This window comes from Tachypleus tridentatus, chromosome 6 (genome assembly GCF_004210375.1).
Source record: "Tachypleus tridentatus isolate NWPU-2018 chromosome 6, ASM421037v1, whole genome shotgun sequence".
NCBI classification, from domain to species: Eukaryota; Metazoa; Arthropoda; class Merostomata; order Xiphosura; family Limulidae; genus Tachypleus; species Tachypleus tridentatus.
Window position 1 is genome coordinate 101,265,087 of NC_134830.1, and position 25,975 is coordinate 101,291,061.

Below are 25,975 nucleotides of genomic sequence, written 5' to 3' on the forward strand. Positions count from 1 at the left end.
ACGGCTGAAAAATTGAGCATCTTTAGTGGGAATGGGAATCGAACCCGCGACTCTCAGGTTACAAGTCAAATGCCCAAATTGTCTTAACGTTCAACAGAGGACAGGGTCGAAGAGAAATAAAGACATTAATGTTATTGCAATAAATAATACTATATTTATGTCTCCTCAGAGATGTGTTGTTTATTTTTAATTAAGCACAAAGCTACATAATGGGCTATCTGTGTTCTGTTCACCACGGGTATCGAAACCCAGATTCTAGCTTTATAACTCCTTAGACACACTGCTGTGCCACATGAGGGCTGCACAGATGCATACTGTTTTCGTGTTGTTTCTCCTTGAGGCGATTCCCATTTCTCTGCAGATTGACTTGGCCCAATACTCCCGTTCGTCTTTTGCAATTTTTTTTAATTAGGCTTTTTTCAAGAATTTTATGAGATCAGAAGAAGAAAAAACCAAGATGTAATTTTTGGGTTTCTGGACGGTCACATTTATAGCAGTCAAGATGAAAGTATAAATGTTTATGCACCCAAGCACTGTCTTTCAAACAATTTAGATTTTGATTCAGAGCTCACAAAAAAGCATTTTTAAGGGGAAAGAGGTCAAGTACTCAACTATATATTGATCACTTTACGTGATGTTTGATACAAAAATACTTTTGTACAAGTCCCACGCAGTTAAAAACCAAAATAATGGACTAGTTCATCTACATAGATAAACGTCAGTATGTGTGTATATCTATGTTCTTTATACGTTTTCACATTTCTTGATAAATCAGCATCAAACTTAACACAGTGATACAAGATAACATGAAGAAGATCACTGGAAGGGAGTTGACAACACTCTAGTCCCATGTTTGATTTTGAAAAAAAAATACTAATGTTGTATATCCCTCATCATTAGAATGATGTATGTAACGCCTGTTTATCCTTTCAGTATTGGTACCTTTATTGATTTTTATTGCTCATTTCATGTTTGTTATGTTAAGTAAATTAACAGAAACATAATTTCATATCCCTTGTTACAAAAAATATTTTACCAGTCTCTAGTACTGGAACTCAAGCTATTTTTTATAATTATTGAGAAGCTAAGATACCTCAAAATGTGTAATTTTAATACTTTTTAAACATTACTCCGCTGCATTTCGACCAATTTACATTTAAGATACTTTTTTACAAGTCCCATAAACATAAATAAGGAGAACTTGAAATGTGCCCATTTTTTTCATTTCAGTGGTCAAAATGTTAAATACATCAATAATTGTAAAGGTTTTGATCACTTTCCCTTTGCCATTTACGTTGGATTTAGTACAAAGATGCTTTTTGCAGGTCCAAAACAGAAATATGGACAAGTTTGGAATTTTCGTTTTTTGCTCGATTTTTCAGCAAGAAAAGTAAAATTTGAGGTTTTCATGAACTATTTCCGTGTATATGAACTAACTCAACATAGAATTTTGTAAAACGATAGACTTTTTAGGAAATGCAATTTCTTTTCTTATAATCTTATGAGTCACAATTATTTACGGTGACCAAAGAAAACAATAAATATTTTTTATCATTTCCAAGGACAGCTTACCTTGCAAGTCGGTTAACATTAGTTAAATGTTTCAATAAATAATTGCATTGTTTTCAAGATATTATTAAAAGTCTCTAATAAGTGATATATACGAGGGCTGTTAAAAAAATACGCGGACTGTTTGAATTGCGCGGTTCCAGTTGGTTCCAGGGGAATCCGCTAGGTGTCGCTAGGTTTGCACAGATCAGCTGATTACGACACCATTTCCTGATTGCAGATATCTTCATTTGTGTATTAGCTACGCGGTTTTAAGTGAAGTGCGATTTTTTCGATTGGCGGTTTTCAGAATGATTGACCTGAAGGAGCAACGACTTGCTACGAAATTTTGTGTTAAACTTGGAAAATCTGCGACTTAAACTTTTGTTATACTTAACACGGCTTATGGTGATGTTGCTATGAAGCGTACGGCATATTTCAAGTGGCATGAACGTTTTAAGGATGGTCGACAGTCCATTGAAGATGATGAGCGTCCTGGACGTCCTTCCACGTCAACTGACGACCCACACGTCGACAAAATCAACACCCTGGTGCGGGCAAATCGACGTCTGACTGTCAGGGAGCTTGCTGAAGAGTGTGGGATATCAGTTGGATCTTGTTACAAGATTTTGACCTAAACATTGAAGATGCACCGCGTTGCTGCGAAATTTGTGCCTCAGAACTCGTGAGTTTTTGGCCAAACACTCGATCACTGTTCTTCCCCACCACCTCTACTCACCTGACCTTGCTCCTTGCGATTTTTTCTTGTTCCCCAAACTCAAAAGACCCTTGAAAGGAAGAAGATTTGAGACGTTTCCCGAGATTAAGGCAAATGCGACGAAGGAGCTGGAGGACATTACAAAAGAAGCGTACCAGGACTGTTTCAACAAGTGGAAACACCGTTGGGATAAGTGTGTGCGTTGGGGAGGAGAGTACTTTGAAGGGGTCCCAGACCTGTAACTTCTAAATAAAGTACATTTTGTTTTATGACGTCAGTCCGCGTATTTTCGAACAGACCTTGTAGTCGTTTTTGTTGTTTTTTTTCACGAGCTACACGTCGATGTCTCCAAAACTAAACCTGACACAGGAAAATGTATGTGTTGTGAACTATATAGCTTTTATCAGCACGCATACATAAAAACAAAATAACCATTTACTTTTAATACCTACCTCATACGTGGAACTTTAATATAACATTAAGTGAGCTAGGTAATACATACTACAATAATTGTTTGTGCTAGTGTAGAACTTGGCTCAAAGTGCACTTCTGATAGCTCGCCAACAAAAATAGTTTTCTACAAAGGTACTTAAGTATTACATGCTTATCGAATCATAATGACATAAATGTAACGTAATTGTTAAGGTACTGAAAAATAATTCCAAAAGTACAAAACTAACTTATTATTCACGTATACAAGACATGTTTTTTTAGTTCTGCTATTTTGTATATAAATTTACAAAGTTTACAAAATGTAGATGTGTATTTAAAGTGATCAAAACGGTTAAATGACCTGACGTCACTACCAACTCTAGGTATGTAGAGTTCTGGAAGAATGTAATAGTCGCGAGGAGCTTTCTGTGACTGTGAATTTAAACTTAAGTAAATGAAGCCTTTTTCACAACACGTTAAGGCCATCAGACATTTCTACTGGAAAAGCACTTTGAGTTGAATGATCTTATCGAAAATGACAAACTGATTGACTTATTTAGAAAGAGACACCAGGCTTTCCGATGCTTCAAAACCTGGGTATCAGGGGCAAATATTAAAACTTAACGTGATGACGACACCGGTACTCCATAAGGGAAAAAAATCACGCACATGATTTTAAATTCTGCTTCAGATGTCGCTCTGAGGAATGACAGATCCATTTATTAAATGCCTTTCCATTTCAAACGTTTAGTATTATCTCATGCACAAATTAACGTCCTTCATACTTTCTTACATCTAGTTTCATTTTTACGTATTTTAATGAATTAAAAACAAATATTTTTCCCACTCACACATACATACTTTACTCCTTTTAATTATATAGACAATAATAATGTTTTTGTGTTTAACTAGTACGAAAGCAAAGTATGTGAGTTAACAATAGCTTCATTGGTAGATCACATTTCTTTTATTTAAAATTAATTAAAGACTAGATGTATAGCGGGAATTCTGACATACTCGTGGCATACGAGCTAAGCCGTTATCAAACACAACTGAGTTTAATCAGTGATGACGAGAAACCCACTTGTTGAGAAATTTATATGCAAAAACGGCTCGTTTGGGCTGAGAAAACACTTTATATAGAAGAGCGAACAACGTTTCGACCTTCTTCGGTCATCGTCAGGTTCACAAAGAAAGAGGTAACTGACCGGAAGCTGACCACATGTTTGAAAGGGGTTGTGTAACTGTGTGTCGAAATGTAGAGGGCGGTATTAGATGTTTGAATATATAATTTTATTTATTATATTAATATAGGTATAAAGGCGTTCCTTTATATTGGTTTATTTTGGGTTTAAGTTGTTGTATAAGTAAAGCTTCTTTAATTTTACGTTTGTTTATGTTTGTTTCTTTATTTAGTATTTGAGTGTTTTCTATGGTTATGTTGTGTTTATTTGACTTGCAGTGTTCGAAAACGTGTGAAGGTGACTTTTTATGTTCTTTGAATCTGGTTTCCATTTTTCTACTTGTTTCTCCAATATAGAAGTCGTGGCAGTTATCACATTGTATTTTATAAATAATGTTGGTGTGGTGTTTGTCAGTGTAGTTTTACATAGTATAGACCTCAGTTTTGTGCCGGGTTTTGAATAAATTTGGTATTAATTGGAATGTCATATTTTGTTGCTAATTTTTGCCAAATGTTGGTTATTTGTTTGCTGATGTCGGGAATATATGGTATACAGCAGTATATGGTTTCGTGGTTTTTTGATTCGTGATCTGTATTTACTTTAGTTGGTTGATTTTGCTTTCTGTCTAGGTGTGTGCGTATAATGTTTTCTACGGTTTGTGGAGGAAACTTATTGATGTTGATGAAGTATTGTTTTATTTTGTCTAATTCATCGTTAATTTTATCTGGTGAGCATAGTTTTATGGCTGTGTTTATTTGGTTTCTTAGTATGTTGAGTTTTGTTTTGTTTCATGTGCTGAGTCCCAAGGAATGTATAGTCCAGTATGGGTGATTTTTCGGTGGATTTCTGTTTGAAATTGTGTATCAGTTCTTGTAATTTTGAGGTTAAGAAATGATATTTGATTGTTTTCTTCCTGTTCACATGTGAAGTTGATGTTGGGATGTATAGAGTTAATGTGATTGAAAAAATTAAGTATGTGTTCTGTAGATTTGAATCCCGCAACCGTGTCATCTACATATCTATACCAGTATAGTGGTGGATGTAATGCTGTGTTAATTGCTTGTGTTTCAACTTGTGTCATAAAAATATTGGCTAGAACTGGTGATACTGGGTTGCCCATGCTTAGGCCGTTTGTTTGTATATAGTTTTGGTTGTTGAACATGAAGTTTGTCTTTATCGTGGTGAATTCTATGAGGGTTGCTAACTGGTTACTGGGAATTTCTATAGTTGGGTTAGGGTCTCGGATATAGAGTTCTAAGGCTATCTTGCAGGCTTCAGTGGTTGGAACTTCTGTAAAGAGGGATATAACATCGAAACTGGCCATTAAGGCTTTATGATTAAGTTGATTTAGATTAGACTTGAAATTAAAAGAGTCTTTGATAAATGAGCTGGCTGATGTTACATATTTGGAGAATGCCCATGCTATGTATTTACCAAGGTTGTAATTAAACGATTCATATGTGGACATTATTGGTCGTAATGGACAATCTGGTTTATGAGGTTTGGGGATGCCGTATATTTGTGGTGTGCGTGAGTCGGTTTTACGTAGGTAGGAATAAAGTGTTTGTGAAATTGTGTTGGCTTTTTTTCATTTGTAGTAGTAATTTGTTCAGTTGCGTCTCGTGTGTCTTTGTTGGATTTGTGTGTATAGGTTTAAATTTGTTCGTGTCTGATAGGATGTTATTCATTTTTTGGATGTATTCATTCGTGTTCATTATGACTATAGCGTTACCTTTATCTGCTTTTAGAATTTTTATGTTTTTGTCTTGTTTTAGGTTTTTATGCAATTAATGTCTATTTTGTAAGGTTGTTTTCAGTTTTCTGTTTTGTGAAATTATGTTGATGGTTTTATGAGAAAATTCTTTGAAAAAATCGTTTAAGATGTTGTTTTTAGGTGTTTCTGGAAAATATAAATTTGTAATTTTACCTGGGAAGTTTGGTTGTTGGATGTCAATAAAATTATCTAAGTTGTCTTCTTTCTGTTGGTTGTTTTGGTTGTTTCCTTGTTTTTGTTCTCTGTAGAAAGTATCACAAGTCTCCTGGCTAGGTCTTCTAAACATGTTTTGATTTCTATGGTTGGAATGTGCCTAGGTGCTATAGCGAAGTTGAGTCCTTTGTTAAGTAGATGTATCTCGTCTGTGTTTAATTGACGGTCGGATCTGTTAATTATGAGGTTAGTCAACGGTTTGTCGTTTTGGTGTCTTTTCTGTTGTTTGCATCTTAGTTTTCTAGTTTTTTTGTTGTGGCAGATCTTTTTGTCTCTGTCGTTTTAGTATTGATTTGGTTTATGTTTCGTTGTATAAGTCCGTAAATCTCTGGTTTAATGCAGCATGCCAGTTGATGGTCTAGATTCATTTTTTGTTTTTTGTAAGTCATGTAGTTCTTTATATTTTGTGTTCAACATGGCTTTCAATAGTTTTTCTGTAAATTTTGAATAATGTTTGTGTATGTATTAAAATTTTTGAAAGTTTTACCTTTACAAAATTAGGGTTAGTTGTTCTTTTCTACATTGTTGAATAAAATAAATGTCATTTCTTCTATTAATAATTCGTTGGTTTAAATTCCTTAGTTTCTTAACGATCGTGTGAGCGTGTACTGTTAATAGTGGTGTACGGTATGCTAGTTCAGACATAATGGTAACAGGTAACAGGTAAGTACAAATACACTGAGAAAAACACAAAAAAAAAAAAAAAAACTTACACTTCTCGTACAGTCGCCGCGATGAAACAATAATCAGTGATGACGAGAAACCCACTTGTTGAGAAATTTATATGCAAAAACGGCTCGTTTGGGCTGAGAAAACACTTTATATAGAAGAGCGAACAACGTTTCGACCTTCTTCGGTCATCGTCAGGTTCACAAAGAAAGAGGTAACTGACCGGAAGCTGACCACATGTTTGAAAGGGGTTGTGTAACTGTGTGTCGAAATGTAGAGGGCGGTATTAGATGTTTGAATATATAATTTTATTTATTATATTAATATAGGTATAAAGGCGTTCCTTTATATTGGTTTATTTTGGGTTTAAGTTGTTGTATAAGTAAAGCTTCTTTAATTTTACGTTTGTTTATGTTTGTTTCTTTATTTAGTATTTGAGTGTTTTCTATGGTTATGTTGTGTTTATTTGACTTGCAGTGTTCGAAAACGTGTGAAGGTGACTTTTTATGTTCTTTGAATCTGGTTTCCATTTTTCTACTTGTTTCTCCAATATATTTTATTCAACAATGTAGAAAAGAACAACTAACCCCTAATTTTGTAAAGGTAAAACTTTCAAAAAATTTTAATACATACACAAACATTATTCAAAATTTACAGAAAAAACTATTGAAAGCCATGTTGAACACAAAATATAAAGAACTACATGACTTACAAAAAACAAAAAATGAATCTAGACCATCAACTGGCATGCTGCATTAAACCAGAGATTTACGGACTTATACAACGAAACATAAACCAAATCAATACTAAAACGACAGAGACAAAAAAGATCTGCCACAACAAAAACTAGAAAACTAAGATGCAAACAACAGAAAAGACACCAAAACGACAAACCGTTGACTAACCTCATAATTAACAGATCCGACCGTCAATTAAACACAGACGAGATACATCTACTTAACAAAGGACTCAACTTCGCTATAGCACCTAGGCACATTCCAACCATAGAAATCAAAACATGTTTAGAAGACCTAGCCAGGAGACTTGTGATACTTTCTACAGAGAACAAAACAAGGAAACAACCAAAACAACCAACAGAAAGAAGACAACTTAGATAATTTTATTGACATCCAACAACCAAACTTCCCAGGTAAAATTACAAATTTATATTTTCCAGAAACACCTAAAACAACATCTTAAACGATTTTTCAAAGAATTTTCTCATAAAACCATCAACATAATTTCACAAAACAGAAAACTGAAAACAACCTTACAAAAATAGACATTAATTGCATAAAAAACCTAAAACAAGACAAAAACATAAAAAATTCTAAAAGCAGATAAAGGTAACGCTATAGTCATAATGAACACGAATGAATACATCCAAAAAATGAATAACATCCTATCAGACACGAACAAATTTAAACCTATACACACAAATCCAACAAAGACACACGAGACGCAACTGAACAAATTACTACTACAAATGAAAAAAGCCAACACAATTTCACAAACACTTTATTCCTACCTACGTAAAACCGACTCACGCACACCACAAATATACGGCATCCCCAAACCTCATAAACCAGATTGTCCATTACGACCAATAATGTCCACATATGAATCGTTTAATTACAACCTTGGTAAATACATAGCATGGGCATTCTCCAAATATGTAACATCAGCCAGCTCATTTATCAAAGACTCTTTTAATTTCAAGTCTAATCTAAATCAACTTAATCATAAAGCCTTAATGGCCAGTTTCGATGTTATATCCCTCTTTACAGAAGTTCCAACCACTGAAGCCTGCAAGATAGCCTTAGAACTCTATATCCGAGACCCTAACCCAACTATAGAAATTCCCAGTAACCAGTTAGCAACCCTCATAGAATTCACCACGATAAAGACAAACTTCATGTTCAACAACCAAAACTATATACAAACAAACGGCCTAAGCATGGGCAACCCAGTATCACCAGTTCTAGCCAATATTTTATGACACAAGTTGAAACACAAGCAATTAACACAGCATTACATCCACCACTATACTGGTATAGATATGTAGATGACACGGTTGCGGGATTCAAATCTACAGAACACATACTTAATTTTTTCAATCACATTAACTCTATACATCCCAACATCAACTTCACATGTGAACAGGAAGAAAACAATCAAATATCATTTCTTAACCTCAAAATTACAAGAACTGATACACAATTTCAAACAGAAATCCACCGAAAAATCACCCATACTGGACTATACATTCCTTGGGACTCAGCACATGAAACAAAACAAAACTCAACATACTAAGAAACCAAATAAACACAGCCATAAAACTATGCTCACCAGATAAAATTAACGATGAATTAGACAAAATAAAACAATACTTCATCAACATCAATAAGTTTCCTCCACAAACCGTAGAAAACATTATACGCACACACCTAGACAGAAAGCAAAATCAACCAACTAAAGTAAATACAGATCACGAATCAAAAACCACGAAACCATATACTGCTGTATACCATATATTCCCGACATCAGCAAACAAATAACCAACATTTGGCAAAATTAGCAACAAAATATGACATTCCAATTAATACCAAATTTATTCAAAACCCGGCACAAAACTGAGGTCTATACTATGTAAAACTACACTGACAAACACCACACCAACATTATTTATAAAATACAATGTGATAACTGCCACGACTTCTATATTGAGAAACAAGTAGAAAAATGGAAACCAGATTCAAAGAACATAAAAGTCACCTTCACACGTTTTCGAACACTGCAAGTCAAATAAACACAACATAACCATAGAAAACACTCAAATACTAAATAAAGAAACAAACATAAACAAACGTAAAATTAAAGAAGCTTTACTTATACAACAACTTAAACCCAAAATAAACCAATATAAAGGAACGCCTTTATACCTATATTAATATAATAAATAAAATTATATATTCAAACATCTAATACCGCCCTCTACATTTCGACACACAGTTACACAACCCCTTTCAAACATGTGGTCAGCTTCCGGTCAGTTACCTCTTTCTTTGTGAACCTGACGATGACCGAAGAAGGTCGAAACGTTGTTCGCTCTTCTATATAAAGTGTTTTCTCAGCCCAAACGAGCCGTTTTTGCATATAAACAACTGAGTTTAATGAAATATAGCAAATTTATTTTCGACTCGGACATTAATATTTTTTTCAAAGCTGTTTCAAAAGGTTCAAAATGAAAGTTAATGTTTTAGTTTTTTTAATTATGTGTAGCGATGTATTTCAGTATTAACTTCTAACCTCAAACAAGCTGACAGAACATAACTCCATGCCCGTTACTGGGCCATCTTATATTAGAGAAGTCAGTTTCTTTTGACACCATCTCGTTTAGACGAAATGGCTTATTGGTTGTTTTATCTATAACTGCTTTAAGTTTTATAGGTTTTGTTATCTCTAAGTGTACTAAGAACAGAAATTTATTTTCTTAAAATTGCCTTTGAGTTTGAGTGGCAAACTATTAAAATATTAAATGCACACGAAAAACACAAAAATAAATATTATAAGAGTAAAATTGTTTCTTTTTGAATTTCGAGCAAGGCTACACGAGGGCTAATCTGTGTTAGTCGTCTCTAATTTAGCAGTGTAAGACTAGAAGGAAGGCAGCTAGTCATCACCACCCACTGCAAACTCTTGGACTACTCTTTTATCAACAAATAGTGGGATTGACCGTAAAATTATAACGCCTCTATGACTGAAAGGGCGAGCATATTTATTGTGATGGGAATTTGAACCCGCTACCCTCAGATTACGAGTCGAGTCATTTATCCATCTGGAAAAGTAAAATTCGTACACTTTGTACGATAGTTTGCTCACTTGGAGCAGAGTTAACTAAAATAGACTACACTTAAATTTTGAAAAATTCACTGAAAGTTGCATTTATTCTAAATGTCATTATTTTGGTTTTACACAAAATGCACACATTTATATTTACTTCACTCAAATCTAGTTCTAACTTAATTATAAGTAGATAAAAATTTAATGTCTAAGATAATTTTCAACTATTTCTGAAATACTTCTTGTTTTTGTTTATGACAAAGCTATTAAGATCATTTGTTGCCTTCTATAATTTAGAACTGCCGACAAAATGGAAGAAAACTGACTGGAAACACCCACCACCAACTCTTGGCCTACTCGTATACCAACGAATAGAAGGATTGGTTGTTAAATTCTAACATCCTCTCTCTCTGTCACACACACTCTCACAGCTTATAGGACAATCGTGTTAAATTATGGGTTTTAATCCTGCTACTCGGTTTCTGAAAATTAAATAATGTTTTTTTCATAACATAAAGTGTCTGAGTAGTCAACATCAAACTTCTTAAATTTATATATTTAATTATATATAATTAACACAGATTAATCATACTTTCTCAGTTTTTATAGTTTCGTAAATTTTGTATATTCTGTTATAATGAAACCATATGAACATTTCATGACTAACTTAGAACCACATTTACGAGCGGCATCACCTCTCATCAAACCCTTCAGAAATTGCTAATATTCATTTCTTTAAATTCTTTAAAGTAACTACGAGTAGCCGCCTCTTCCTTGTTTAAATATTCAAACTTATATAAAATTAGCAGCCACGATTTTCATTTAGTTGTATTTTTATGGTATAACTTGGATTCGATTTCCTTATAAATATGTGTGTGTATTTTTGACATGGTATTATTACTACCATTCTATATTACGAAATTAACATTCATAAGAGTCATCGCTGTGAGACAGTTTACTAACAAAAAGGTATAGTTATTAAATAAACTGAAGCTACAAATGGTCAAGTAGATTTTGAAATGAAGTAGCTTGCTAATGAAAGGTTGGAATATAAATACTCATATAAACATGCTTATATAAATCATTTTATATAGAAAGTACTCATAAAGCAAATTAATAATATGAAACTAAGTTTTTGTTTCGCTGTTGAGTACAATGCTACACATTGCACTTTTTTGGGCATACTGCGAGTATCAAACTACGATTTTAAGAATTATAAGCCTGTCAGACTTACCGCTGGCTCACCGAAAAGTTGTGGAACTACGCATATTAAAAAAGAATAAAAGGGGTTTACATGTACCTAACGTTTGGATATTAGATATAAAATTAACTTATCTACTTTTAACTTAAAGGTGTTGCTTAAAATTATATCTACATCTAAATTGTACTATAAGCTTAAATTTTACAGATACTTAAAAAGTAATGTGCAAGTAAAAACTAATTAAAAACATGAAGAGGAACACTATAAATATGATTGCGAAAGATAATAAACATCATTATACTTTAGCCTATCGGTTGTATGTGTTGTACGTGTAGGAGTATTTTGCGCACTGAATACACACACTGTCAACTTAATTATACGCATTCCAAAAAGAAGGTACATAATATCTATGTATGATGCCACTGTAATTTAGAACTTTCGTTCGCGTGTGTTTCTATATGTTTACATATATATAAGGGGGTTACGAAGATCCGTGTGTATTTTTATATGGGTGCATGTGTATAGGGGGCTTAGAGAGATTGGTTGCGTTTATATATATGAACGTGTATTCACGAAGGATAGGAGAATCAGCGTTTTTATATGGATATGAACATGTATTAAGGGAAGTTAGGATAATCCATGTGTGTTTATATATATGTACATGTATTAAGGGGTGTTTAGGGAATCCATGTGTATTTACTTATACTTCTAGGTTTCTAGAGCTGAAATATTGTGTACTAAAATAAAACGTGTAAATATGATGGACATTTTATATTAGATCAGTATAACGTTTTTCATGACTTTGCTCACTTACGATGTTGTCAAGTGTTTAGTTATTTTCTTCTTTTACAAACAAAAAGTGTTTACTTAAATCTAAGCGTTAATTTAACTTTACTATTGTTGCAGTTAGCTTGTTTCAAGTTGGAATTTGACGCTGTTAAATTTACCTAGTACCAGTTAGAAAAAAAAAGTAACGTAAGTGTATATGGTTAATTTCTCTACATATTTTTTGGAATTAATGTTTTATCTATATTGGAATTTTACGATGTTCTGTGTATGTTTTAGACTTTTAAAATTACACAGGAATAAATGCAACATCTAGGGTGTGATATGTTTGTTTGTTTAAGAGCTAAGCACATAGTTTCACAAAGGGCTATCTACAACTACAGGTATCAAAACCCTGTTCATAACGTTGTAAGTCCACAAAAATACCACTATGCCAGGCGTGATAAGATCCGAAAATGTAATAATTGAAATATTTGTAGTGAAAAGCATTATATATGTGTGTATGTATATAAATATATAGTTAAAGTTTTGATCAAACCACTTTCATCAAAAGACGCGACGTATGTCTTTTGTTTGAATGTCTTTTAAAACGGAATGTAAATATGTAAAAAATGTAAAAAAAAAATATTTAAAGAACTTATTGTGTACTTATGGGTACACCAAAAAGTAAGAAAACAAGATAGGAATAGGCTTGGTGTATCAAAGTTTTCTCTGTCTAACCTTACAACTGGACACGCCTATTTTGTTTATCCTTCATCTTCTGTATACAATAAGTCAGGTGGACTAAACTTATCAGAGTTATGCTTATCATACAATGACTGAAGGTTTATGTAAATAAAATTAATGGAAGTAATAAATGTATTACAAAGTACGTTTATACGACACCAGAAGAATCACGTATTCATGAAAGCCATAACTTGTATACTTTTTTGTTTTCGTTACAAGTTGTCCTTCATTTTGTAGTTACATGATAATGCAACAGAATTCTGTACATTATTTATACAGGTGGGTTGAAATATAAAAGTAAAACCTCCTAAAAAGCTTTTGTGTATCGACGTCATAGATTTGTTACTGTACGTACATTTGTATGTACCGAAAAGTTATATTATATCATTAACACATAAAAACAAAGTAGGCAGGGGTCGGATGCTGAACACTCCTTCTTTTGAGGTTGTGCAGAGGAAGTTTTATCACACCATGTTGTTACATCTTTATTTCTCACGTTTTTGTACACCCATTCCTACACTTTTAATTTTTTTAAATATTTTTTCCAACATGTTCATGTAATATTTTGATAAAAGATTGCATGATCTTTTGCATTATTCATTGTAGATATCCTGTACCTAGATCGTAAGTGTGGATATGCACCATAATATGATATGTGCAAATCATGATGTATATGTGATGTGTATGCTCTTCACTTATGGTATGTGTATTCATCGTGAGAGCGACTGTGTGCTGTAAATGTGATAGCACACACTCTGTGGTTAGCAGTGTCATTTGGGTGCTGTATTATGTTATTCTTGTGTGGATATAATAAGTGTAAGTGTTTACTATAGAAAAACGCCAGCATTAGCACATGTCCCTTGTGCTATTGGTCTATTTGCTGCACTTATAACTGTGATAAGTATGTTTGTTATACAGTTAGAAACGTTTAACGATGTCAGTCAGTCAGTGATATTGAGTAATTTTGGTTTTTTGAATTTTGCTCTCTCGACTTTCGCAAGTGGTTGTGTGGCTCGTAATTTTTATGCGGTTTGTTTGTCACCTAAGGGTATCTCTCAAATACTTTTGAATACTTATTATTTGATTGTTAAAACTATTTATGAATAAACAGTTGCATTGCATCTGTTGCATATCACCAAGTTCACACTCTAAGTACTTCCTTACTTATGATAGTATGTTTGCTCTTAACGAATGATAACAGTATACCTATACTATATTTTCAAATCAGAAAGTATGATAAAAGCGCACCAACATGAGTGTTTTTATCTCTCTTGCTAATGTTATTATACTTGGCATAGTGAAATCCGGTTTCTGGATGCCATAACAAGCTTGAGAATATTTCTTTCCAGAAACTTGGGTAGGAAAATATTGTAGAGCTCTACTCGACTTTGATAAGATAATGCTAAATCAATAGTAATAAACAAATATAACTTCAGCGTGCAACATTTTTATGAGGGAAAAATAACTACGTACTTACTTTTGACTAAATTATCTTAATCGAGACCCAATGAAAGTAAGTTAGCCGATTTTTTAAATATTTTTCGTTGCATTTTTCAGCTCCTTCTTAATATTTCAAAAAAAATATATATATTGTTTATCGTTGTGTAAAACCTAATGTTGTTTATAGTGCAGAAGATCAATGTTTCAGAACTTTTGAAAGGAAACTAAAACTTAAGAACAAATTCTACACGTTTTTATTGTTCGTTTAAATGTTAACTATCGCAGATATAACACATTGTTTTATCGAACTCATCAAAATTGTCTTATAATTTAATGTTTGTGTGGTTTTTTGAAGGCAAAGAGATCGAAACTTATGTTTTCTAACCAATAATTTAATGACCACCTACGTGGAATCTTATAGTTTAATGTTCTTTAATAAATTAATGTTTTGTTTTGGTTTTTCTTATGTTTGTGTTTATTTATCAGTGTAGTTATTGTAAATTATATTGCACTTACTAAACACCTGAACCTTTTCCAACAACTAGATTTTCATACAGTATAAGCCAACTTCATATGACTGCTGTTTATGTGCGATCTATGTTAAACAGACAGTATTTGGTTATAACATACGGTAAAATTAAATATTAAATAAACAGCTTATTTTCTGTCTTAAGTGCAGGTATGATGTGTTTTAGTTTCTAATTGATTATGACGACAAATAGAAATAATTATTATTCGTTCCACTTGTTTTACTTCTTGTTATCTGAGATCTTCCTAATGTTTGTGCCATTCTCATATCGTGGAGCCAAACTTACGTGGCTTATTAAGATTATTTTTAAGCAACGCCACAGGAGCCATGATGGTACTTTTTATTATATGAATATATAATTTTAAATAAACCCAACAGTAGCACAACGGTAAATCTGTATGTTAATAACGCTCAAAGCCGAATATCAATACACGTGGTGAACGGAGCACAGATAACTCATTCTGTGGTTTAGGCATAACAACAAACATAATTTCAAGTATAAGTTATGAGTGATATCTAGTGTAATATCGTTTTTAGCTAATGATTATCCTGCATGGTAAGCTCGCATTGTAATGTGTCGCAACTGGAAAGATTTATTCGTTTATATATTTACTGAATTTTGCTCAAAGCTACTTGAAAGCTATCTGCACTAACTGTCCCTACTTTAGAAGTAATAAACTAGAGGAAACACAGTTTGTTTATTTGTTTGAGTTATACACAAGGGATATCTGTACTAGCCGTCCCTAATTTTGCAGTGCAACACTAGAAGAAAGGTAGGTTGTCATAATCCCTCACCGCCAACTATTTGTCTGCTTTTTTACCAACGAATAGAGGGATTTACTGTCACATTATAACATCTCCCGCCTAAAATAGCAAGCATGTTTGCTGTGACGGGTATTCGAACCCGCTACTCTCAGAGTACGAGTCGCACGCCCTAACCACCTAGCTATACTGGATTGCTTTTTACCAACAAATAATGGAAATGATCGTCACATTATAACGCCCCTTAGTTGAAGGGCGTGCATAGTCAATGATGGGTGTCCAACCTGCAGCATATGAGTCTATCGCTGTAAAAACATACGTTTCTAGATGTCTTTATTTAAATTCTTGACAACAAACTACCTCTTGATGCATTAAGATCTTAAACATGGCATACTTGCTAATTTAACGAATATTGTTGAACATTTTTGATATTTATCTATTAATGGTTGTTTCTGCTTCCATATATGAATGAGTATGTAAGTAAACTGCTTATTCTATCATAGTCGCAAAACCTACTTGGAAAATGAAAATTGAAAAATAGTAAATGTAACTTAAAAAGTCTAAGCAGGTATGGATGTTGAAGTCCGCTATGTTCTGCATTTAAAACTACCACTAAAAGTTTGCAGATACATATTTAGTGATAGTTACTATTAATAAAACTGAAAAGGAACAATAACACAATAGTTACTGAATACAGGTTTCGAGAATTATAAGTAAATTAACTTTGCCTTTAAACGTTGGTATTTCAGCCGTGTAAATGGTCACGTACTTACAACACCCAATTTTCTTTACTATTGTGTTGTTAAAATACAAATTCATTGGTATAAATGGTCTTAAGTAACTACACATATACTTTCTAACATCTAAGCGTTAATCTTCATTTATTTTCTTAATGCAAAGATGTACAATGGGTTGTCTGAGTAAGGATCCAACTTCAAACTTTAGTGTGATAAACCCTCAAGTTACCGCTGAAACTCGGGGACCAAATGCTTGTAATTCAAGATAATCTTGGTGTACGGTGAGAATCAAAATAATGGAACTTATAGTAGAAAATGTATTTATAACTGATTTTGACTTTTTGTTGTAAAATTACTCTAATAGCATTGTTTTAAAATTTCATTTATTAATACTTACTAATAAATGTTGTATAACATTTTTCAAAATTACGTTATCAGAGCTATTGTGGTTAAATCTTATAATTCAGGAGCTTAAATTAGAAAAACAAATTCTACAACATCTAGAAAATTGTGAAATTAAATTATACTCAATAGAGATAGCATAAAACAGCACAAAGCATTTCATTAGCAAATTTGCATTGAAAAAAATTAGTGTTAACTGATTAACTTGCAGTATTTAATGTACATTGAAAATTGTTTATGTGTGTGTAAAAATATGTATTATTTAATTACTTTTGAGATCTATTGTACTCTATAAACGTTTATCTTTCAGTACAAAATGAGTAGTAAGCTGTAACTTTCAGTTTTATACGTACATTCATACACTACTATACCTAATAAAATTTGTAATATTATTCATTTAAAAATGTCGTATCCAAAGCTATTATGCTTCACCTTTCAAAGCTCTTAATAAATTGGTAAAAGAGTAGCCCAAGAGTTGGCGGTGGTTGGGGATGACTAGCTGTCTTCCCTCTAGTCTTACACTGTTAAATTAGGGACGGCTAGTGCAGATAGCCCTCGACTAGCTTTGCGCGAAATTCAAAACCAATAAAACAAACAAAACGTAAACAAACATTATGTTACAATAATCTAACTAGTATTACCTTATATTATGAATTTGAATGATCCTATATCTTTAGAAATAAACAGGCCTAATTTTAACCTTATCGGGTAAGAGCTGGGCTTAAGCTAATGTTTAACGTGAAAGTCTATGGATCGAAAAATCCGATCCTGAAGAAGCGCTAAACGCACTTTGCATTTTAATACTTGGAACGTTATATCTATAATAGTTTATCGATTTTAGGTTAAAGGTAAACACATAAGCAGAAGTTACCATTGTCTGGTTTGCACCCTCTCTGGTAAGTAAGTCAAAAGCTAGGATACCTGTGTTTAAATTTTAGAATGTTTGATCTGACCATTTATATCATACGTCGCATTAGGGGGTGTTCAGGTTGAAATTACCGCATATCACATCAACATTAATACTAGAATTACTCTTTATATAACTCCGCCAAGAAAGATAACGGTGTTATAAATGATTACTAACTCTATTTGCTGCAAATTCATTTCGTAAATAAAATTAAGTAATTTATTTTATCCTATTAGTAGTTAATAAGATATTTTCATGAAAGTGTTTGCCTTTTAATACATTATTGTGCACATAAATTATATTTGAATATTTAAAAAGAAAAGGAAGAAAGAATAGAAACCTTTATTTCTGATAATACCCTTAGTGCCCTGAAATAAATGTGTACATGTTATGCAGTAATTGTATTATATTGGAAAGTTGCGTTGCTTTTGTAATTTCGTGGAATATACAAATGAAAAGAAAAAGAAATAGAAAACGTGTTTCATGGAAATTATAGCGATATTTATGAAAATCATATGAATCACTAATATGTAGTCGTCAGATCAAAAAATGTTTTACGCCTATATGTATTTTGTTGTTTCGCTTGAGGAGGATGAAGAGGGTTAAATATACTTCATTGTAAACCATCATGTTATTTTGTTTAAAGGGATCATTTGATATTTTAAAAATTGTACTGTCAGATGAAATAATATATACATAATTAGAAATAACACGTTTTATAAACTTTACTAAACCCAAAGAACACTCATATCTTGACTTACAGCTTTATAAACCCGGTTTCGATACCTTTAGTTAGCAGAGTACAGATAACCAGTCGTGTAGCTTCGTGTTTTACTTCAAAATAACTGACTACAAGTAACCGTAGTGGAAAAATAATTTTCAAATTATGCATTAAATAATTCTCGTAGAAACTATAAGAAAATTATTCGCAGAATAGTTGTGTATATACATAAATAGAATTTAAACATAAAATGGGCTTTTCCAGTGAAAAGGTTTATAAAAAAAATAACTGAAAACGAACGCAATATAAATCTCCATTTCTAGTTTTTAAATGCCTTTAATAAAATAAGGGTACCCCAATATGACAGCGGTAAGTTTTCACATTTTACAACACTAAAATGGGCGTTCGATTCTCGTACGTGGGCAAAGCAGCTTACTGAATATATTGCTTTGTTATATTGTTATAAGCAAACACACACATAATATATAAGGTCCTGCAACATGACTTTGTTATTTTTGATTTCCTTTTTCTATTTTAAAATGTATTTTAATATATTTAAAAAATAATAATTATCGTTTTCTATTCATCTTCTCCCTATAAATGAGACCACACAGAAACACCCAATCTGATTTTTTTCTAAACACTTTTCTTTTATGGCTACAGTGCCATGTCAGATATAGTACAGTTTGAACTTAATAAGTATGATTGCAGTTCTGATCCTTTAACGAATAAGAAAGCAATAATGTGTTGCTTACAAATGTCTTAGGAACCGCAATAAAAAATTTTGTGATGGTTGTGTGTGTTCGTTTTAGGAAAATTACGGTGCTTTGAAATATAATGGGAATTACAGAAAAAAAAGCATTGATATTGTAACCTATTAAAATGAGATATATCTTTTCTGTGATTATGTTTTTAGCGATAAATTAGCAACCTTACTTTCTCAATCAATGAACAGTAGTTTAAATATACATGTAAAAATGGCTGGTATGGGTGGAAAAAAATTTTACATATATATTTTTCTCTACAAGTGGGTTTTTCTCCTCATCACGAAGAGTAGTTTAGATTCTTTAGCATGGATTTACAAGTTCAAAGTTCTGATCTTTCAACCGCCCGAAACAAAAGCAAATCACTATCCAGCCTTTGGAGTTGTGAGTGCATTATGAGTGTAGCAGTCAAAGTCCATTATTTTTTAACACAAGACTAGTGCAACAACTTACAATGTGTGCTTTTGACCAGATACTTTCCCTTTAGTCTTTAGTCCAGCATCTTTGAAACTGAGGAGCACAGAAAGGTTCGAAATTAAGATATTGTCAGAACACATACAGTCATGTAAAAAAGTTAAGATACCCTATGATAGCCTGTGTATTTTTATAACATTTTTAAATATATAGATACGTAATCTCAATTTTAACAACACTGAAATATTATAGGAATATAACTAAACAATTAAAACTGAAGAAAAGACTTTTCAAGGTCTTCTCTAAATGTAATTCTACAAAAATGCATTTTCTAACTGAGGAAAAGTTAGGACGCCCCCACATTTATTCCCACTTAAAATCGCTTAATTCATACACAGATGTATCACACCAGGTGCACATGATTAGAAGATCGTTACTCAGCATTTTGAATGAGGCTTGCCCTATTTAAACTTCAGACATTTAGTTTGGTGTGCTCCTGACTGTTGAAGTGAGAGTGAGCACCATGGTGAGAGCGAAAGAGCTGTCTGAGGCCTTCAGAAAGAAACTTGTAGCAGCTTATGAGTCTGGTAAGGGATTTAAAAAGATCCCGAAAGATTTTGAAATCAGCCATTCCACTGTCCGGAAAATAGTCAACAAGTGGAGAGCTCTCAAAACAACTGCCAACATGCCCAGGTCTGGTCGTCCAAGTAAGTTCACCCCGAGAGCAGACCGAAAGATGCTAAAAGAGGTCTCCAAACGTCTTAACAGGACCTACAGCAGGCACTGGCTACTGTTGATGTGACAGTGCATGTCTCTACAATCAGAAAGAGACTGCACAAGTTTAACTTCCATGGGAGGTATGCAAGGAGGAAACCTTTGCTCTCTAAGAGAAACATCAAGGCCAGACTGAAGTTTGCCAGAGAGAATGTAGGCAAAGACCAGGACTTCTGGAATAATGTTCTATGGACAGATGAGTCCAAAACTGAATTATTTGGACACCAGAACAGAGGACATGTTTGGCGTAAACCAAATACAGCATTCCAGGAAAAGAACCTCATACCATCTGTGAAGCATGGAGGTGGAAGTGTCATGGTTTGGGGCTGCTTTGCTGTAGCAGGACCTGGACAACTCACAATCATAGAATCCACTTGTGTATCAGAGGGTGCTTAAGGATCATGTCAGACCGTCTGTACGAAAATTAAAGCTGAAGCGGAACTGGACCATGCAACACGATAATGACTCAAAACATACCAGTAAATCCACCAAGGACTGGCTGAAAACTAAGAAATGGAGAGTCCTGGAATGGCCGAGTCAAAGTCCAGATCTTAATCCCATTGAGATGCTGTGAGGTGACTTTAAACAAGCTGTACATGCAAGAAACCCCTGAAACATCTCACAACTCACAGAATTCTTCATTTAGGAGTGGGGCAAACTTTCTTCAGACTGATGTCAGAGACTGGTAGATGACTACAAGAAGCGTCTCACTGCAGTTATTTCAGCCAAAGGGGGTAACAATAGCTATTAGGAGGTAGGGTGTCCTACCTTTTTCACATGACTGTATATATATATATATGTATTATAAGTGAGTGAACGAATATAAGATCGCGATAATCTACTTAAGTAGCACGAAATTACAATGACGTCACTTCGGAAAACAGCCAATCGGTTCTGTATGTGTATGCCATCTTTCTCGCTATATAAAATATTGCATTTTTTCTGTTTATACTTACATATTATCCATATCCATATTTGATATTATGTTTTGTATTTTGTTAAGTTATCAGAAAATGTATGCTCTATATTTATTCTAGGGAATGTTGGAGGAAGTGGGACAAGAATGAAAATAGTTTGGGAAACTTTGCTCTAGTTTACCAATTTCACATAATGTATGGCTAGTGCAGACAGAGGTTGTAAGCGCGATTTCGCAAATTTCTGAAAAGAAACAAACAAAACCTTCTTCACAGGATGATTAATAATTCGCATAAACTTGTTTGTGCATGGCAAAAACTGACTTCGTGAAGGACTATTTCCAAAGGAAAAAATGTTCATATCAGTGACACTTTGTGACGCGTCACTTGGCCACAAGTAAGATTTAGTAGCTGGGTGTATATGCACGCCCTTTGTAGTCAGAAGAGAAGAAAACGTGTTAAAAATAGCAAAACATACACTATCAGAATGCACTGAGTGAATTCTTACTGTATGACAAGAGGAAGTAAAAGTGCCGTAAAAATGCACTGATGTTGCAATCAAGTATTCTGACAGATGCACAATTGCAAAATTAATGGTAACCGGATTACTATTATAAAAATGATTCCATCAAACCGAAACCTTAGCAGTTTGCATTATAGAATAACCTTTTGCTATCTAAACGATGCATCATAGCATGTCTCTGATACAGACATATTTCCTTTGCATAGAGACCGTATATACCTCTCAATTCACGTGATGCTCTGAAAACGTTGCTAGAGTTTCAATCACTCTGTAAAATGTTAAAAGGGAAATTATTTTTCACAGGTCATTTATTGCGTTAAAAGAACTTTCGACATTGATAACTAAAAGTTCAACACTTTGGGTGACCCAGGGAGGGTCGTATTTGCTTTTGTGTGTTTTTCTTATAGCAAAGCCACAAAAGCTATTTGCTCAGCCCACCGAGGGGAATCGAACCGCTGATTTTAGTGTTGTAAATGTGGAGACATACCGCTGTACTAGCGGGGGTGGCTCGTAGTTGCTAATGTAAATGAATACGAAAGTTTTGATCATTTGTATTTACATTTTCGAAATTCTGTTGTTGTGTCTATTAAGTCGGAATATGGCTATTACCTTTTATTTTATTAACTTTCAAAATGTGCAGTGTTTAATCTTATGCATCATTATTAATCTTATTTTGACTGAGACTGTATTATTTTGTAATTCTCAAGTGAGGCCTAGCGCTTTCAAAGATATTTATGTATATATATTCTTCATGGAGGTAAATAAAAGATCTGAAGAAGAGACCATTGATTGATTCGTTTGTTTGAATTTCGCGCAAACCTACACAAGGATTATCTGCGCTACTCGTTCCTAATTAAGCAGTGTAAGACGTGACACAAAGTAATGCTTTACATTATGAAAAGGTTGGTATTAGGAACAAGATCGATAGCTTTATGTGTTAATTTAAAAGAAGAAACGTTAATATTATGTTGTTATATAAGTATAAATATAAAACTACTTAAGTCAAAGCTATCAAATTACATAAGTCAAATGATTTTGTGTTGACTGCATTGGAAACATTTGTTTGTTTCCCAGTATACCCAAAATTTGTCATAAAATTCACATAAATGAATATATTGTTTATATGTTTTATCAGGGCTCTATTATTTACGAACGTGGGAAACAAAAGCTATATCTCTGAAGTTTTTCATCACATACATTATTTTAAAACCAAAACGGAGACATTAAGTGAATAAATACACAATGCTCTTCATGCACTTGTTCACTGCGGAGAATCAAACTCCAGAATTTAACGCTGAAGAACAAATTAAGAAGAGTCTGTAAAAAATCTGCAGATTACGTGATGTTCGCGATGAAGTTTAAGCCCATTGGTTCTTAACTTTTCATCATATTTCGAAGTTTCGACTGCAGGTAATCTTTTGTCTCTTATCGTTCAGCCCATCTGACGAGTTCTGGTGTTGAAGGAAAATCCTCGTTGACAGTAATTTGAAGGAGACTAAAGATAAGTCTGAAATGTTATTTACATACGACTTTGATTTTGAATCCGAAATAGACAATTTGAGAAGAATGTGAAAAGAAAAAATATACAGTTTGCATGATTTATATTACAAATATTCGGCCTGCTGGTTTCTAGCATTTTCCCACTCATTAAACTATATACATTTGTGTTTCTTCAATTCAACTCTTTTACTGAGTCATTAGTTAATTATTTAGTGTAATGGATGATTTTTTTTATCCATGGTAAAAAAGTGTAAAATATTTTTAAACGGTTTTCTACCTTATTTTCCTATGATTACAATTATTGGTGCTTATTTTAAGTGCTACTAAAATTCTGCGCTTTTCTTAGAATGAAAGCACAATTCTACAAAATACATCAAGATTTATGCTCAAGCTTAAATTATTTTAGAAACTCTAGATACGTGATTTCTTTGGAGTACTCTTTGGTGTCTGTTTTTTTTTAAATTTGCGAGAACAGTATAATCTTCAAAACGATTTCAGATGTTACCTCGTCACGAAACATACATGAAAGTGCATGTAAATAATAAATATACATCGATTGCACTGTACCGCATTTGTGTTACGAAACGGAAAATTAACAAAAAGTATCATTGTACGATTTGTTGTGATATAATTTCATCTTGCATGCGCACTCGTATTTGATCGCCAGTGTCGTCTCTCTATAATTGGCTAAAATTCATTTTGTTTTACTTGTCTTAAAACTTGATATTTATTGACATTATTATGGTTTTCAATCAAACTTTCACAATTAGGCCTTTTTCTTCTGTAACATTATCAAAACCTATGAATCTGAAGTGATTTTTTAATATATTTGTATGGAGTATGGTTTGTTTTGGTTTGAATTTTATGCAAAGCTACACAAGATCTATCTACGCTAGCCGTTTCTAAATTAGCAGTGAAAGACTTGTGGGAAGACAGCTAGTCATCACCAACCACTGACAACTATTGGGCTATTTTTTTTATCAAAGAAGCGGTAAGCTTGTCTGTTTGTAATGTTTAAAATTCAGATTTGACACTTGTACACAACGCAGATAACGTATTGTGTAGCTTTATGCTGAGGAGAAAAAAAAAACAAGAAAAGACCGCGACATTAAGGCAGTAATATTGAAGCTAATAACAAACTCGAACCGTTCCTTCAAATGTTTGTTCGTATAAGCTTCAAATTTGAGAACCAAACGATTTTCTCTACCCAGTTAATCTTATTGAAATTGGTGACACCAATCAGGAAAGTCGACGAACAGCTGTGCTTTATATAGATTATTTTCCTTGTTGCTAAGCGCAAAGATACAAATGACCTATCTGTGTTGTGCCAACCACAGGTATTGAAACCCGATTTTTATAAAGGGAGCATTTTTAATAGTTTCAACTTCAAAGTTAAGATTACTAATAATCATTATAAAAATGACTTTCTACAGTGGACAAAAATTGCATACATCTATAATAGCCACAGTTAGGGACAGTTCGTCATAAAAATATGTTATATTCACTCATATAAGGATTCAAACGTCGATGTTATAGGTCGAGCTCTCCTATCCATAGGGTATTGATATTCCTTTCAATGCCGTCAACAAGTAATAGAGATTTGAGATTTAAATTTAACAAAATTTCTATAAAATAACAAACTCAAAAGTTTTAAGCTCAACACTAGTTAAATTTATAACTATATACTGAATATGCTATGTATTTATATGTTTGCGTTGTTTATTATTTTAAAGAAAAGAAGTACATGTCGACCTATGACGAAATAAAAAAGAAGGAAAACAGACACAATCTTACATTGAAAAGTAGTTCATTAGTTAATTTTCTACTTAAGACGCAAAATTCTTTGATTACAAAATAAGAACAATAATATCAACATATTCTCATCAATGTAAATCATGTAATCCAAAATGTTTTAATGTTAAACGTTAAATAATTGAATTAAGTACATTGATAATTGGTTATATATTCTAATTTCTACTTTTAATTAAGTGGAAAACTAATTACTGTTAAAACGTGAGTTTCCCATCTCAGCCATGTAAAGCCGTATCTTCTAAATAGACTTACAGCAGTCTCATCTTTTTGAGTTAATTTACACTTACCAACGTCGAGACTATGCCTTTACATGTAGGTAGAAAATTAATTTAAGTGTAACTTTAAATAATAATCAACAACAATATTTCCCAACAAACTCCTCTATAAGACTACTTAAATTACAACAGCCAATCATTATGCTACAATAGCGCAATTAATTAATCTTTCTTCTATTGTTCAGCAACAAGTCTGCGAACTTCTAACGCTAAAAATCTGGTTTCGATAGGTAACTCACTGTGTAGCTTCATGCTTAACTATAAACTGCCAAACGTAATCTGAAAATATATACAAATGCCTTCAGATGCATGTATACCATAAAAGAGGTGTGATTTTCTATTTATAAAGATAATTGTCATATCTCTAATTGATATTTATGGTGGAATGTTTGCTTGTATTGTTGTTA

General features: G+C 33.0%; 1 protein-coding gene across 4 annotated transcripts in view; it reads left to right on the forward strand.

Annotated features, from left to right (window-relative positions):
* LOC143253188 (uncharacterized) overlaps window positions 1-25,975 on the forward strand; it is a 172,140-nt gene that overhangs the window by 127,700 nt on the left and 18,465 nt on the right. Inside the window, exon 4 of one of the 4 annotated variants that reach the window (XR_013029437.1) lies at window positions 10,679-10,816. The exons of the other annotated variants lie outside the window; for them this stretch is intronic. The gene's annotated coding sequence lies outside the window, so the exon portion shown is untranslated. Of the gene's footprint in view, window positions 1-10,678; window positions 10,817-25,975 lie in introns of those variants that run through there. 4 annotated transcript variants of the gene reach the window in all.